Source organism: Nicotiana tabacum, chromosome 17, assembly GCF_000715075.1.
Source record: "Nicotiana tabacum cultivar K326 chromosome 17, ASM71507v2, whole genome shotgun sequence".
Taxonomy (NCBI): Eukaryota; Viridiplantae; Streptophyta; class Magnoliopsida; order Solanales; family Solanaceae; genus Nicotiana; species Nicotiana tabacum.
In genome coordinates this window covers 33939108-33953214 of record NC_134096.1, presented here as the reverse complement: position 1 = coordinate 33953214, position 14107 = coordinate 33939108, and the positions used below count along the sequence as shown (strand labels likewise).

General features: G+C 38.0%; 1 long non-coding RNA gene across 1 annotated transcript; it reads left to right on the top strand.

The window, feature by feature from the left end:
* The first annotated feature begins 418 nt into the window (after positions 1-418).
* Positions 419-8917, top strand: LOC107813797 (uncharacterized). The gene is made up of 3 exons (XR_012701120.1): positions 419-661; positions 787-1098; positions 8491-8917. It is a non-coding gene; the product is annotated as an uncharacterized LOC107813797 (long non-coding RNA).
* The last annotated feature ends 5190 nt before the right edge of the window (positions 8918-14107 follow it).

Below are 14107 nucleotides of genomic sequence, written 5' to 3'. Positions count from 1 at the left end.
TCATGTCTAGCTAGTCACCAAGGCCATTCAATACAACACCTAGTTTGGACACAAGCATGTTGCATGACGTTATTTTTATTTGTGCTAGGAAAAGCCTAATTATATATTTATGTTTGACGATGACCGACAACATGATGATTGATGGGTATAGAAAGAAGGCCTAATACATCTACGACCCATTAAAGTTGTTTTACTTTTCGCTTAAACACTTCATCTTAAATATGTTTTATTTGAACAGTTTATTCAAATTTTTACTGTGTCATTTAGACACAAAAAGCTGACATGGCCAAGGCAAGTGTTTCTCACATTTTTATGCGCGTGAAATGATTCGAAAAACAAATGCCTCATACTTCACGCCGGGAAATAAATAACTTTTGCCTGAAAAATATTCCTCAGCAATTCAAAAGGTGGCAGAGATTAAAAAAATGTGCAATGTCCGTATCATTTCCTATTTCAATGCCATTGAGCTTCATGACAATGACATCAACGATTCAGCCTCAAATGGGTTCCAGATTTAATCCTTCATCAAAACAAAATAATACCCACTTTATAAATATTCAAAAAATATAGATCTGAATTGACCCAGCTCCTTCGACGGTTGACAATGGTGCTTCTAATCTAACCAGCCTAATATTTAATCAAAACACACCAAACTGCACAGGTAAGTTCATATTGATATTAAGAGCAAACCCCAATATTCATTTAACCAAAACATCAACAAATCGAGGGTTTCAAATTTCGATTCTTAATTTCAAGTTCTTCCAATTTTCAATGGTAAATCTCCAGATTGAGTCACGATTTCGCCGTCATCACTTTTATCGGTGGACTTTCATCACTTTCGGTGAAACGACGGCGACAATCACTTTTTTCGGGCCAAGCTTCGTCATCACAAGGTGGGGTTCGGAAGGGGCGTGGTTCGCTGAGGTTGCCGGTGGAACGACGGCGGAATATGCGGTTGTTTGTTGTTGTTGCCCATGTAGGCTCGTGAACCTCCTTATGCAAACTGGGTATAATTTGTTGGCGGTACTTTGCCGTAAATACCAATCTCGGCTGATGAAGAAATGGCTTTTGGTGCGGTGTGAAGAAAGGAGCTTACTTGTAAGTTTTTTCTTTTTTTCTTCCAGAAATTTCTTTTTTATTTATTTAAGTTAAATCCATGTGTTTCTATTTTATTCGTCACTCTGGCATGTGAATTACACTCATTTTTTATGTTGGTTGCCTATCAGCTTTTTGTGTCTAAATGACACAGTAAAAGCCTGAATACAGTGTTCAAATGAAACATACTTAAGATGAAGTGTTTAAGTGAAAAGTGAAAACAATTTTAAGGGACTGTCGATGTATTAGGCCTAGAAAGAAGTTAGTGAAAAGGTAAAGGAGTGAAGTCATGGAGATTATTAGGGATTTTATTTCAGTAAAGGTATGTTAGGGATTACTAAATGATTTAGAGATAAATTAGTAAATTAGTCAAACCCAAACTACTTATAAGCATATGCGGATCTAGAATTTCAAAAGGATGGGTGCATCACTACCTTTAACATATACGTTGAATTTGATTATATGAAATTTGATGGTGACCACAACTAAACAAGCGATTACACTTAGTATTTACTATTATTACATAACGATGAGACTAAAGATACAATTCAAGATAGCATAGATGAATTAGACCTCAAACAAAAATAAGAAAAGAATTTTTTTTCCTTTTTCGAATTTGTTGAACTAGTATAAAATTTATATTGTAAAAATTTAATCCTAAATGTAATTATAATTTATATTTAATATAAATTAGTCAGGTAATAACTAGATTTTGCTTTATTTTATCATCCTCTGGTAATAACTACGTGATGTTAATCTGAAATTTACTATAACGTTTCTTAATAGATTATGAATGGAGTGATTTTTAAGAAACTTACATGCAGATATCTCATAAGTAATATATATATATATATATATATATATATATATATATACTGAAATTACAAATTAAATTAAAAATGCGAGACAAGGGTCGCAAATGCAAACCCTGCCTCAGAGCCACAGAAGTCGCAAATGCAACAAATATTCCCCACCTTTGCAAATGCGACCAAAATCGTCGCAATTTTGAAGGTACTCTACTGTTGCCAGGCATCGCAAATGCGACCAAGTGATCGCAAATGTGGTCCTGAGCTGATCGCAATTGTGAACCATCTGAATACTCGATTGCGATCGCAAATGCGGCCCAGGCCCTGCTCGCAAATACGAACTATTGTTTGTAATCGAGTATTCACAATTACGACCCAGGCCCTACAACAATAACTACCAAGTGATCGCAAATGCAGCCAAGGCCCTACTCGCAAATACAAACTATTGTTCGCAAAAGTAAGGCTCGCAAATGCGAGCTAGAACTCGCAAATGCGAGATCTGCAGCAGACACCAGAACTGGTGTTGCACCAGCAATCCTAGCATAGCCAAACTCATCTGAAATACGTCTGAAACTCACCCGAGCTTCTCGGGGTCCAAACCGAACATGCACATAAGTGTAATAACATCATACGAATTTGCTTGCGCAATCAAATCACCAAAATAACATTTAAATCTATGAATCAATCCTCAAAACGAAAGGAATTTCAAAGTGGAACTCAAGAACACTAGACCCACATTTAAGCGTCTGAATCATGTCAAATCAATTCCAAATTGAATCAAATTTTGCAGACAAGTTTCAAATAGCGATACAGACCTATTCCAATAACTCTTTGAATTCCTTCCACATATTTGTATGTGCACATGAGCGCTTGGTATCAACTGTGCATCGCCGGCTTGTGATTCTATGAATGAGGTTCGAGGTGTGTATTTTGTGTTTTGGTGATGGGCCAGTCTGGAGGACTTGAGGCCAAGTTTAGACCGCAGCTTAGGCTCGGTAGCTTCAGTTGTAACCTGTACATTTTGACTCATATGTCCGGTAATATCCCTATGAGTGGAAGTTGTGGCTTGATGAGCAGCGGAATGGCTTTGTGATAAAGATGATGTAAATGCGGGATGTATTAAGACGATTTAAATATGACGAGAAGTGTTTCCTTGAAATGTAAAGGAAAGGTCATTGGGTGCTTGATTTCCGAATTGATGTGGTGTACAATCTCTCGTATGAATGTTTTGATGGATCTTTCACATTGTTAAATTTTGGGGTAAAACTAAATTCTCACGTCTGGTTAATGAGTTTGGACTCAGATAGACTAAGTGATTACATAGTAATTGTGAATGTGAAAGGGTATAACAAGATACCAGATTGAGGCTAAGCAGGTGGATTATACCCTACGGAGTAATCTACGTAGGAGTAGTCCTTATGATGTGAGTAGAGAGTTTCTTTTCTAACGACGGGGTGTATGAGTAGAGATTTGAATCTGAATCTGGTTGAGAAAGTTGACTTGTGTGTTAAGAGGATGAATACGAGCTTAGCGGATGATTGAGGTATTTTTATGGTTGCCATTGTATGAACTTGGGAAGAAGTTTCGTTGGACTGACTGTGGCATTATGGCAGTAAGAGAGTATTAGCATTGTGAGTTATGGAATGTTTTAATCTATGGCTTTGAGCCAAGTGAGGGAGTCTACTATTGATAATTTGATTTCATGGTTAGGTGTTAAATTTTAATTTTGGTCTGAGGCATACTTGTGGGTTAGCTATGATTTGCAGAAGTTGAGATCAAGGATGACTCAAATAAATAAATTTCTGGTTAAGGATTATATTACACGTATGAGTATATGAAATTCGTGGGATGAGTGAGTTGTTATTGGTAAATGACGTAGTGCGCATGGAGTATGAATTTGATATGTGGTGTTAAAGTAGAGTTACTTCTTTGAGTATTGTGGTGCTAATGTGGCACGTGTCTTTTGGCCCATTTGGGTGGTGCAATTAGATTTGAGCAAAGTGGGTGACTCCCGAGAAAATTCCAGTGGGTTTGAGAATTATATGTAGCAATTGAAAATATTTCCAGACTTGTGTATGGATAAAATCCGAGATTTGCGTTTGATGGTGCCTGGACTTGCGGAAATTCTATATGACTAAGGATTCTATATTTTTGTATAAGGAAGGTAAGAAGAACAATTTCAAAATCGCATAAGGTATTCTCAAAGTGAGTGTTATAGTTGTGATATTTTTGAAGGTGCTTAAGAAGAATACAGTTGCTTATGGGTCGTAGGGCGTTGTGGTTCTATGCTAAGGTTTGTAGGGCGAGTTGTGGTTAAAGATCATGGTATTTTAACAAGAAGAAGTATCAATCTGAAGACAAATTCAGAAGGGACTCAGAGAAAATAGGATAACTAGGTAGTACGTTGGATCAGTATGGTAATGGATATAATCTGTTCTTTGGGTGCTTATGATGTGGGGGTTTTCTACAGGTGTTTTGTGGCAATACACCTGGACTTGGCGACCTGCGTGGCTTGGTCAAGTTAGAGGAATTTAGTTTTAAGGGCTTGATTATGTGCAAATGGATTCCAAAGTATTCTTGATGGTTTCTACCGGTTTGGAGAACGTGTTGTGTATTGTGATTTTTTCCTGGAAAGAAGCAAGAGAAAGGGGTTCTAACTAAAATGGTATGTAAATTATTGGTGACTCAAAGTTGATAATAAGATTCTTGTGCTTTTCACATGATGGCAATATAGATGTTATGTGTTATACGAAAGCTAGATTTTCATGTACAAGGTGGCAGTACAGTCTTAAAGAGAAGGTAACGAATGTTGGACAACATGGACGGTTTCAAATAACTAGATGAATACTATTACTACTTGGTGTTGTATGAAAAAAGGGCGGACTTCAGAAGGCGCATTGTATTTTTACTTACGGATGTATAAATTAGTATTGCGGTACTCACATAGTTGATAGACTGCTGATATTCAAATTTTGTCAATTGGCACAGAAAAACTTTTAAAGTATTTCTCGTGGGATGATCATGTATGAGAGAAGTGTTAGGCATTCGGGCGGTGGATATGGAATCAAATATGGTGATTCGCGTGTTCTATGGATTCGGAGATTGGGAGTTCCCATGAGCAGATTGTTTCATAGCTGTGGACTGTGAAGTGGTGGCCGGAGCTAGCCAGATGATAGAATGTGTTATGATTAAGTCATTATGGAGTTTCAGAAGAATTGTTTTTATCTATTTGTGGGTAACCCAAGTTGATTTGGTGGTTCATTGGTAGGCCCAATTAAGATGTGTATTCTACACCGAGCCGGAATGGTTGGCTCCATACTGCTATTGTTGAGAGATGTGTCATTCGGTTGATGTTGAGCTTATTCGTGTTCTGAAATGATCTGTGAGCTGCTCCTTTATGCTACGAGGAGTTGTGATTCATTGGTTATGTGCACAGATGTTGCGGTCCTATTTGAGTTTTATAGTGGAATTTGAGCGTGATGAGTATTTGGGTATTGCATGATCGATTGCGTAATGGTTATGTCCTTTCAGGTTTTTTGTGGTATTGTTTTGTCATTTGCCTCTCCGACGTTATTGATTTTGAGTAGGGTGGCTCGGGGTATATTATATGGACCAACGTTTGGATGGGGACACACATTGCAGCGGAGCTATGTTAAGGTATGAACCTTGTGTTAGAATCGGGTGATGGTTCTACGGTTTATGATGAATTTTCAGCATTTCGTTGTGGCGGTACTTATTAATAATGTGGGACAGTTCTCTCATTTGAGTCATTTTTCATGACTAAGTACATTTGAATTATTGCGTATTGGTGTACAGATGGCACGAGTTGTGGCTCTGAGTTATATTGGTGTGGCATGTCTATGGAAATAGTTGTGTTTAGTAATATAAGGTCATTGACCTCGAATGGGTACTATCATATTTGATTACAGTATGTTAGGGAGGATAAAATTAAAAGTCGGCTCAAAAAGTAATTATGGTTCTGGTTGGGGAGAGAGAGCTCTGTGACTTGTTTATTTCACGTGTTTCTTTTATTATCAACAGTGTGCGAAGATTTTGGGATGAGGTTTGGCATTATATGAGATTTTATACTAGTACTTGGTTGATTTGGAGTAATTACTGTGATCAGGAATAGTGCTACGAACAAGCGAGTTGTATAATATGTTGGTTGATTATATCCGTGGTGATAGTTATGGCTTGATACAGCTTGTTCAAACTCATAAAGTGTATAAATGTAAGATTCGCATCTTGAAAGAAATTCTAAAGGTTGGAAATTAAACTCCAAGGTTTATGGGCTAAGGTTAAATTAATGATTTTCAGTTGCATTGTGTAGTCAAGCCTATGTGGGATAGGGTGACATGGGTTCACCCCCGGGTACGTGTATGGTAAGATAGAACAGTGATTTGATGGCTTGGAAACAACTCTTGGCACGTTCGAGGACGAACGTATGTTTAAGTGGGGGAGAATGTAACGACCCGGCTGGTCGTTTCGAGTATTACAACCTAATTTCCCCATTTACTTCTCAAATTGTACTTTACAGTTGTTGTTTGAATTGCCAGGGTAATTGGTTCGGGTCCAGTGAGATTTTGGAATGAATTGGAACATCTAGTTCCAAGGTTTAAAGCTTAAGTTAAAATAGTGACCGGATGTCCACTTATGTGTAAACGACCTCGAAATTAAATTCTGATGATTCCAATAGCTCCGTATGGTGATCTTGGACTTAGGAGCGTGTCCGAAAACTTATTTGGAGGTCCGTAGTGGAAATAGGCTTAAAATACCGAAAGTTGAATTTTTGGGAAGGTTGACCGGGGTTTCACTTTTTGATATCGAGGTCGAAATCATATTTTTGAAATTGGAACAACTTTGTTATTCCATTTATGACTTGTACTCAAAATTTGAGTTCATTCCGGATTGATTTGCTATATTTCAGCATTGAACCTAGAATGTTCGATGTCGATTCTTCCAGAATTTATGGTATCACATTAAGCAAATGAGCTCCAAATTCAGTTTTTATTGAAGTATTATATCCGTATTGAAATTACGGGGCCATAGCAAAAAGATTCAAGGTGTTCGGAGGCCGAATCATGAGGAAAAGGTTTATTGGAATAAAGAATTTGCTTAGATTGAGGTAAGTAACTCTTCTAATCTTGGAGTTGAGGGTATGAACCCTTAATATATGCATTTTGTGAATTGTTGGGAGGTGACGCACATGCTAGGTGATGGGCGTGTGGGCGTGCACTATAAAAATTGTGACATAATTGTTTATGTGGAATGTTATAGTTAAATAACCTTGGTATTTTTCATGCAGTTTTATGTATTAAAGAAATTGAGCTGAAAAGCATATTACAAATCATGTTGAGGCTATGTGCTAGTATTATTGGGACCCACAAAGGTCATATTGCTATGGATTATTGTGTTAAATTGAAAAGTCAAACTCAGTCATATTCATTTCATTGCATATCATAACTCAGTTTTATGACTCTATTTTGATACATAAAAATGTTTTGGGTCGAATACCCTATTTTACTAAGATGCCCGAGTGGCTTGAGAGGTTTATGACTGAGTGAGGCCGAGGGCCTGATTTAAGTTTCATATTCATGGGATCGGGCTGCACGCCGCAGCATGTCGCATATTCATGGGATCGGGCTGCACGCCGCAGCATGTTTGATATCAGCCTGATTGGTGAGGATGAGTGTGGATCGGGGCTGCCCGCCTGCAGCATACCTGAGTGAGGCTGAGGGCCTGAATTGTGAGGATGAGTGTGGATCGGGGCTGCCCGCATGCAGCATACTATATTATTATCGCACGTGAGTTGTCCGTGCAGATTATAGCGCTTGGGATGAAGGATCCCCTCCGGAGTCTGTACACACCCCCAGTGAGCGCAGGTACCTACTGAGTGCGAGTGCCGAGTGCTGAGTGACTGGGAGGCATGAGTGATTGTGAGGTATGCCCGAGTGGCAAGAGTGATTGTGAGGTATGCCCGAGTGGCAAGAGTGATTGTGAGGTATGCCCGAGTGGCACGAGTGACTGTGAGGTTTGCCCGAGGGGCTGTATATGAGTGATGTTCTGCCCGAGGGGCTGTTTATGATTTTATCACTGAATTGCATCGCATTGGCATGCACACATGACATACAAGCATAGCGATGTATTTTTCCTCATGTTGTACAACATCACATCATTCATGATTTCTCACACATTTTTGACAGATGTGCATAGTGATGCATTTGTTTTACACGGGTTATCCGAAAGGAAAATGAAACATCTTATTTATTATTGACAAGATTTTGGGAGAAATTTATTGTTTTCAAACTATTTATATTACTGGAAATTTCGGCAAACGATTTGGGTTTTCATTGAGATATTTGGAAGGAAGAACTATAATTTTTGAAATCATTATTTGGCTGAGTATTTTATCCCTGAGTTATTTCTGGTATTATTTTCTTTATGTTGTTATGGATTGTCGTGTACTATTGGTTGTGGACCAGACCTTGGTAGAAGCTCGTCACTACTTTCAACCTACGGCTAGGTTTGTTACTTACTCAGTACATGGGGTCGGTTGTACTGATACTATACTTCTGCACATTGCGTGCAGATGTTGGCTATTGTTGTTGCTGTGCTCGATGGTTGCGGGACTTGAAGATGTACCTGCGTTCTTGTTGTAGCTGCCTCTTGTTCAGGGTAGCCTTAGATTTATAAAAGCTCTGTTTATGTATTATTCAAACAGACTCTGTGTTTATTTCATTTTCGCTTTGTATACTATATACTTTGAAGCTCATGATTTGTACTACCAGTTCTTGGGGAGATGTATCAGTTTTAGATATTTTCTTTTTATTAATTTCATTGGAATTGGATAGTTGGAAATTGGCTTACCTAACGAGTTGAGTTAGGTGCCATCACGACTAGTGGGATTTTGGGTCGTGACAGCCATGAATGTGCTAATTTTGCTACCTGGGGCGGTAGGTTGTGGGAGTAACTTCCATAGGATGATTGTGTAAGTGTGATATGTTAGTCATTTAAGTGGTAGAGATTAAAATCAGGTAAGAAGATTTTGGTACTGTCGCGAATTGGAGAGTTTATGTTTGGGAGGTGCTCTATTCCTCTAGTTGCGGACTGTGGAAGTTTGTTCTGGATTTGATAGTTGATCGTATGTGTCATGAACAGGGTCATTGTGGATCTTTGGAAGGTTAGTGGCCCATTATGGGATGATCGGAATCGACTTGTGGTCCGTTGGAAGGCCTAATGTGAACGTATATTCTACACCAGATCATATATGCGTATTCAACATAGCATTGCTTATGGATGAGTCTTCGGGTGTAGTGGATGTTATTCATGTTGCCGTCTATTTCATATGTTACTCTCTTATGCCATGCAGGTTATGACACAGCTTGATTATTCACACGTGTGTTTTGACCTCGCATAGTTGTGTTATTATGTGAGCGAGATGGCTTTGGAGATGTTAGTTGTTTGAGGCACCTTAGTCGTGCTTGTCTTTTGTAGCACATGACGCAATATGTCTCCCCAGGGTTATGGCTATGCACTTGGCATGCTTGTGGTCGATATTCAGGCATTTCGTGGGTATGAGCATTTTGGCTCGGTAGGTATCTCCTTATTGATTGTTATGTGTGGATCGGCTGGCACGCCACCACAAGTATGAAGTGTAGATTGTGTTGCACGCTGAAATTGTGAGATGTTGAGTACGGTTCCTTGCACTTATTTTGTGTGTTTTGTTTCTTATCTCTGAGTTAGTTTCATAGCATTTGTTGGGTTATTTTATTCGTTAGGCGGGCCGGATAGTTCTGTATTTGGGATCGTTTTCCTTATTGGTCATATTCGAGTTGTAGCTTGTTGGCATATTAATGGCGTCGTGTGAGGTTTTAGACGTTGTTTGAGGTGGCTTATTGCCTGAGCATCTTGTACTAGGTGAGACGAGGTTATCACACCTGAAATCAATGCGATCGGATTTATGTATTGTATATTAAAATGGCATTAATCAGTTCAGAGTGAGGCAATGGTTCTTGTCAAGCAGAGAGTCTCCATGGGTTATTGATTTGGCGAGTGGTTATTGGTTTCTATACATCTATTTCATCGTTGCAGTATTGCGAGAGTTGGAACATGACTGGATGTGTTATGAGGTATTTTATGGGCAGCGGATTCGTGAATTTGCAGTTGTTGCGGTTGGAGGAAGTAACTATGGAAAGTGAGTTATGCAGTGTATTGTGTGATTAAAGCATAGGGTGTATAGATCACTTTTTGGTTCAGTGATACGGTCCGTGTGTTGGAATCAGGCCTAGTAGAGAATTTGTGATGTTGGAATTTGGTTCTAAAGCTTCAGGGCTAAGGTAGCTGGAAGGATCTTCAGTCTGGCTCGAGCTAATGTGCTCATATGAGTTGTGGTGGCAGGGATAGGTGCAAGAGATGTTAAACAATGATTTGGGCAACTCAGTAACCGTTCTTGGCACGTTCGAGGACGAATGTATATTTAAGTGGGAGAGAATGTAACAACCCGACCGATCATTTTGAGCTCTGGCGCGTCGTTAGGCAATTTGAGACCTTCAGTGGCTTCACTTTATGTATTATGACTTGCACGTGTGGGTAGAATCGGTTTTCGAGGAGTTCAGAGTTGATTTGGAAGGATAATTCTCAATTCAGAAGCTTTAAGTTGAAAGAGTTGACCAAAGTGGAGGGGAGAGTTTCATCATCTATTGCAAGGTAAGTGATTCCCTCTTACTGGGAGTTAAATACATGGATTATATATGGATTTTAATATGAAAATTTGTAGAAATTGTGAAAATTTGGAAGAAAACCTAGAAATGGTAAATTTGGATTTTGACCACGAAATTGGACATGGAATTAGGAATAAATTATATATTTGAGTTCATGGTGTTATGGGTAATATTTATCTTCGAAAGTTTTCGGAATTCGGCACGTGAACCTAGGGGTTGACTTTTCAAGCTGAGTTGGAAATTGTTATAAGTTGTTAAATTATGTGTATTCGAGTATATTTTGATTGGTTTGCAAGTTGTTTGATTAGTTTTGGATCGTTCGGCATCGGTTTGAAGTGTTAGAGAGGCCGGTTAAAGGAATTTCGGAATGAAGTAAGTCTCATGTCTAACCTTGTGAGGGGGAAACTACCCCATATGTATTAAATTGTTATGTGCTACTAGTTGTGGGTGCTACATACGGACGAAGTAACGAGAGTCCGTACGTAGCTAAAAGCATATTTATGTCTGGGTAGACTTAAGACTTTATCATGCAATGTTTATATTACTTTAACTTAATCTGTTAGTTTAATTACTTGAATTTATAATGAAAAATTTGATTTGGGATTATGTTAGACCAAGATTCACTATCTTGATTTGTTTGGCGAGATATTCGATTGTGGGTAAAAGTCAATGTTTACTTTATGCTCCTGCTCTGGTGTTGCAAACACGTGGCCCGTAATTCGATAAGTTTCTTCTTTTCCTATAGATTAGGCCGAACGCCTTAGCAGTATATTGAGATGCATCTATGGCTCGTGCCGATCGACCCTCAGCAGTGTACACTCTATTATGGATCTAGCCATACGACCTCGGCATAACTCGTGCGCAATATCGCTAGGAGTCCGAATATTCATGAGATTTTCCTTTGATTGAGACCTAGCATTTATATGCTATTTATTATCTGTTTGAGATGACACTTGATCTTTCTTATCTGTTGAGATAGCATATGAGATTTGAGGAATTTATATTGTCACAATGTTGGAGGATTTTTGCTAGTTACATTTCTTACTTCATTATTGCTGCTGTATTTTTTTATTCAGTTATAAATTATCATATTGGACCACTAGTAAGTGTCAATGCCAACCCCTCGTCACTACTTCTCCGGGATTAGGCTAGATACTTACTAGATACGCGTTGATTTACTTACTCATACTACACTTTCACACTTATTGTGCAAGCATATATTTTTTGTGGTCATTTGGGTGCAACTGCGCAGCTATTGCATGGACTTTATGGTGAGATGCATCCCATGTTACGATCCGTAGCCCACGTAGTCTCCTTTATAATAATTTATGTTATCTTGTCTATTTTACGTTCCAGATAGATGTTGTATTGGTATTGTATTTCTTAGTAGTTGCTCATGAACTTGTGACACATGGTTTTGGGACACTCTAGTAGGTGTTTATGGTTTGGCTTAATATTGTCACCTTTTATTTTATATCTTACTAATATTATATGTATTCAAGATTTTAAATGCATTAAATTCTTTATTTAATAAAACTTATGATTTCAACAGTAATAAAATGAATAATTATTTAAACGGTTCACCGTTGGCTTGCACGGCGATGTTGGACGCCATCACGACCTATAATGAGTTATGGGTCATGACAAAATGAAATCACGACACGAGGACGCAGGAGTACCTCATCCCAGAGGGCGTTAGGCGAGACCAGAGACCTAGTACCTTGCACCAGAGGCTGCCTCGCGAGCTCCAAGGCGACCAAGAAGGGCGTGAGGCGCCAAGCCTTATTCCGAGACGTGTTGACTGCCACTCAACTTAGGACTTAGTTATTTCGGCCCTAATTGTACCTAGCATATAAATACCTCTTTAACATAGTTTTTTAGGGGTTAGGCAGGTTTTAAAGAGGAAAATATGGCTAGAACAATTGCAAGCACCGGATTACATGAATTCTTCCTAGTTTGTAGTTTAATATCTTCAATTATGCATATGATTGTTAGTATGACTATGATTAGAAAATTTCTATCTAGAGTTTGATTGAACCTTTTGAATGATGGCTTCCTGTTATATATCAATATAATTTTGCTTTTGGATTTCTTTTCATGTTCAACTACATGTCTATTTTAGTTAATTGATTAGGCATGAATTAACGGTTTCTATTTAGTGTGTATTACTTGAAAAAGAGTACATATTTAGGTGGTTGTTGAACAACATTACTCCTGAAGTATATAAGAGATCAATATGGAAGGCTTAAAAGTGGGTTTACAGATAATAAAATCTTGACATGATCATAACAAGCGGTAAGAAAAAGGGCAACTAGCATAATTCGAGAGAGTGCATCTAGTAAATTATTGTAGTTACCTGAGAGAGAATTATGATAACTGAAGTGCTCATGATCCATAAGGAAAAATTAGGCGATATTGTAGGAGATATAGCGGGGAGGATTTTGAGAATTGGAAAATCATAACTCTAGGCTTTCTCCTTCTTGTTTACAACACTTAGTTCTATTAGTGATATTTTTACTGCAATTTTTACTACTTACGTTAATTATTAAAAGATCAACAAAGTGATATTTATAAATGTTAGAGATTGATTATTTGAATTCTTGTACGACAAATAGTTGTAGTGAATAGGTTAATTCCCCATGAGATTCGACTCTGGACTCTTGAACCTAATTATATTTGCAATGAAGTCTTAGTCCTTTTTCTAAGGCATAGTTAGGCATGATCAAATTTTAGCGACATTGTCGGAGAATTAATGGTATTATTGATTACAACTAGAAGTAATACTATAATTCTTAGTTTAGTCAATTTTTTTGATTATAAAATTCTTAACTCATTGAAACTTTAACAATTGCAATCTTTTATGTCGCAGGTGTATGCCTAGAAACTCCTTAAGAACTGGTGAATTGTTTGAAGGATTACTGGAACCTGAGAAAACATTTAGGGTGTTGAATGGGGCTAACAAGAAAAAAAACCATATGAGCTAATTAAAATTTAATTGTGTGACATTGAGAATAACAACGGGAATAGTAGAAATAATTCGGGTGATCCAAACAACAGAGCGGTGACACCTCTTGTGCCAAAAGCTGCTTTATATGATTGGGTTCAACCAACCGCTGACAATCTGGAAATCGCAATTATAGCCCTTCAGATACAAACGGAGACATTGCAAATCACGAACAACATATCTTAAAGATCCAAAACAACACTAGAAGAACTTCTTGTCAATTTGTGTCACTTAAAGGCACCCTAATGTAACACCGAAAGCAACTCGACTCTTATTGTTTCCATTCTCGATGACTGGAGAAGCACAAACTTGGTTAAATTTGCTCCTCGTCAATTCCATAAACACTTGGGAGGAATTAGTCAAGTAGTTCTTGAACAAATTCTATCCGCCCAATAAGACTATGAAGTAGATTGTTGATATATTACAGTTCAGGCAGAAACCGATGAAAACTCTACATGAGACTTGGTAACGATTCAAAGGAA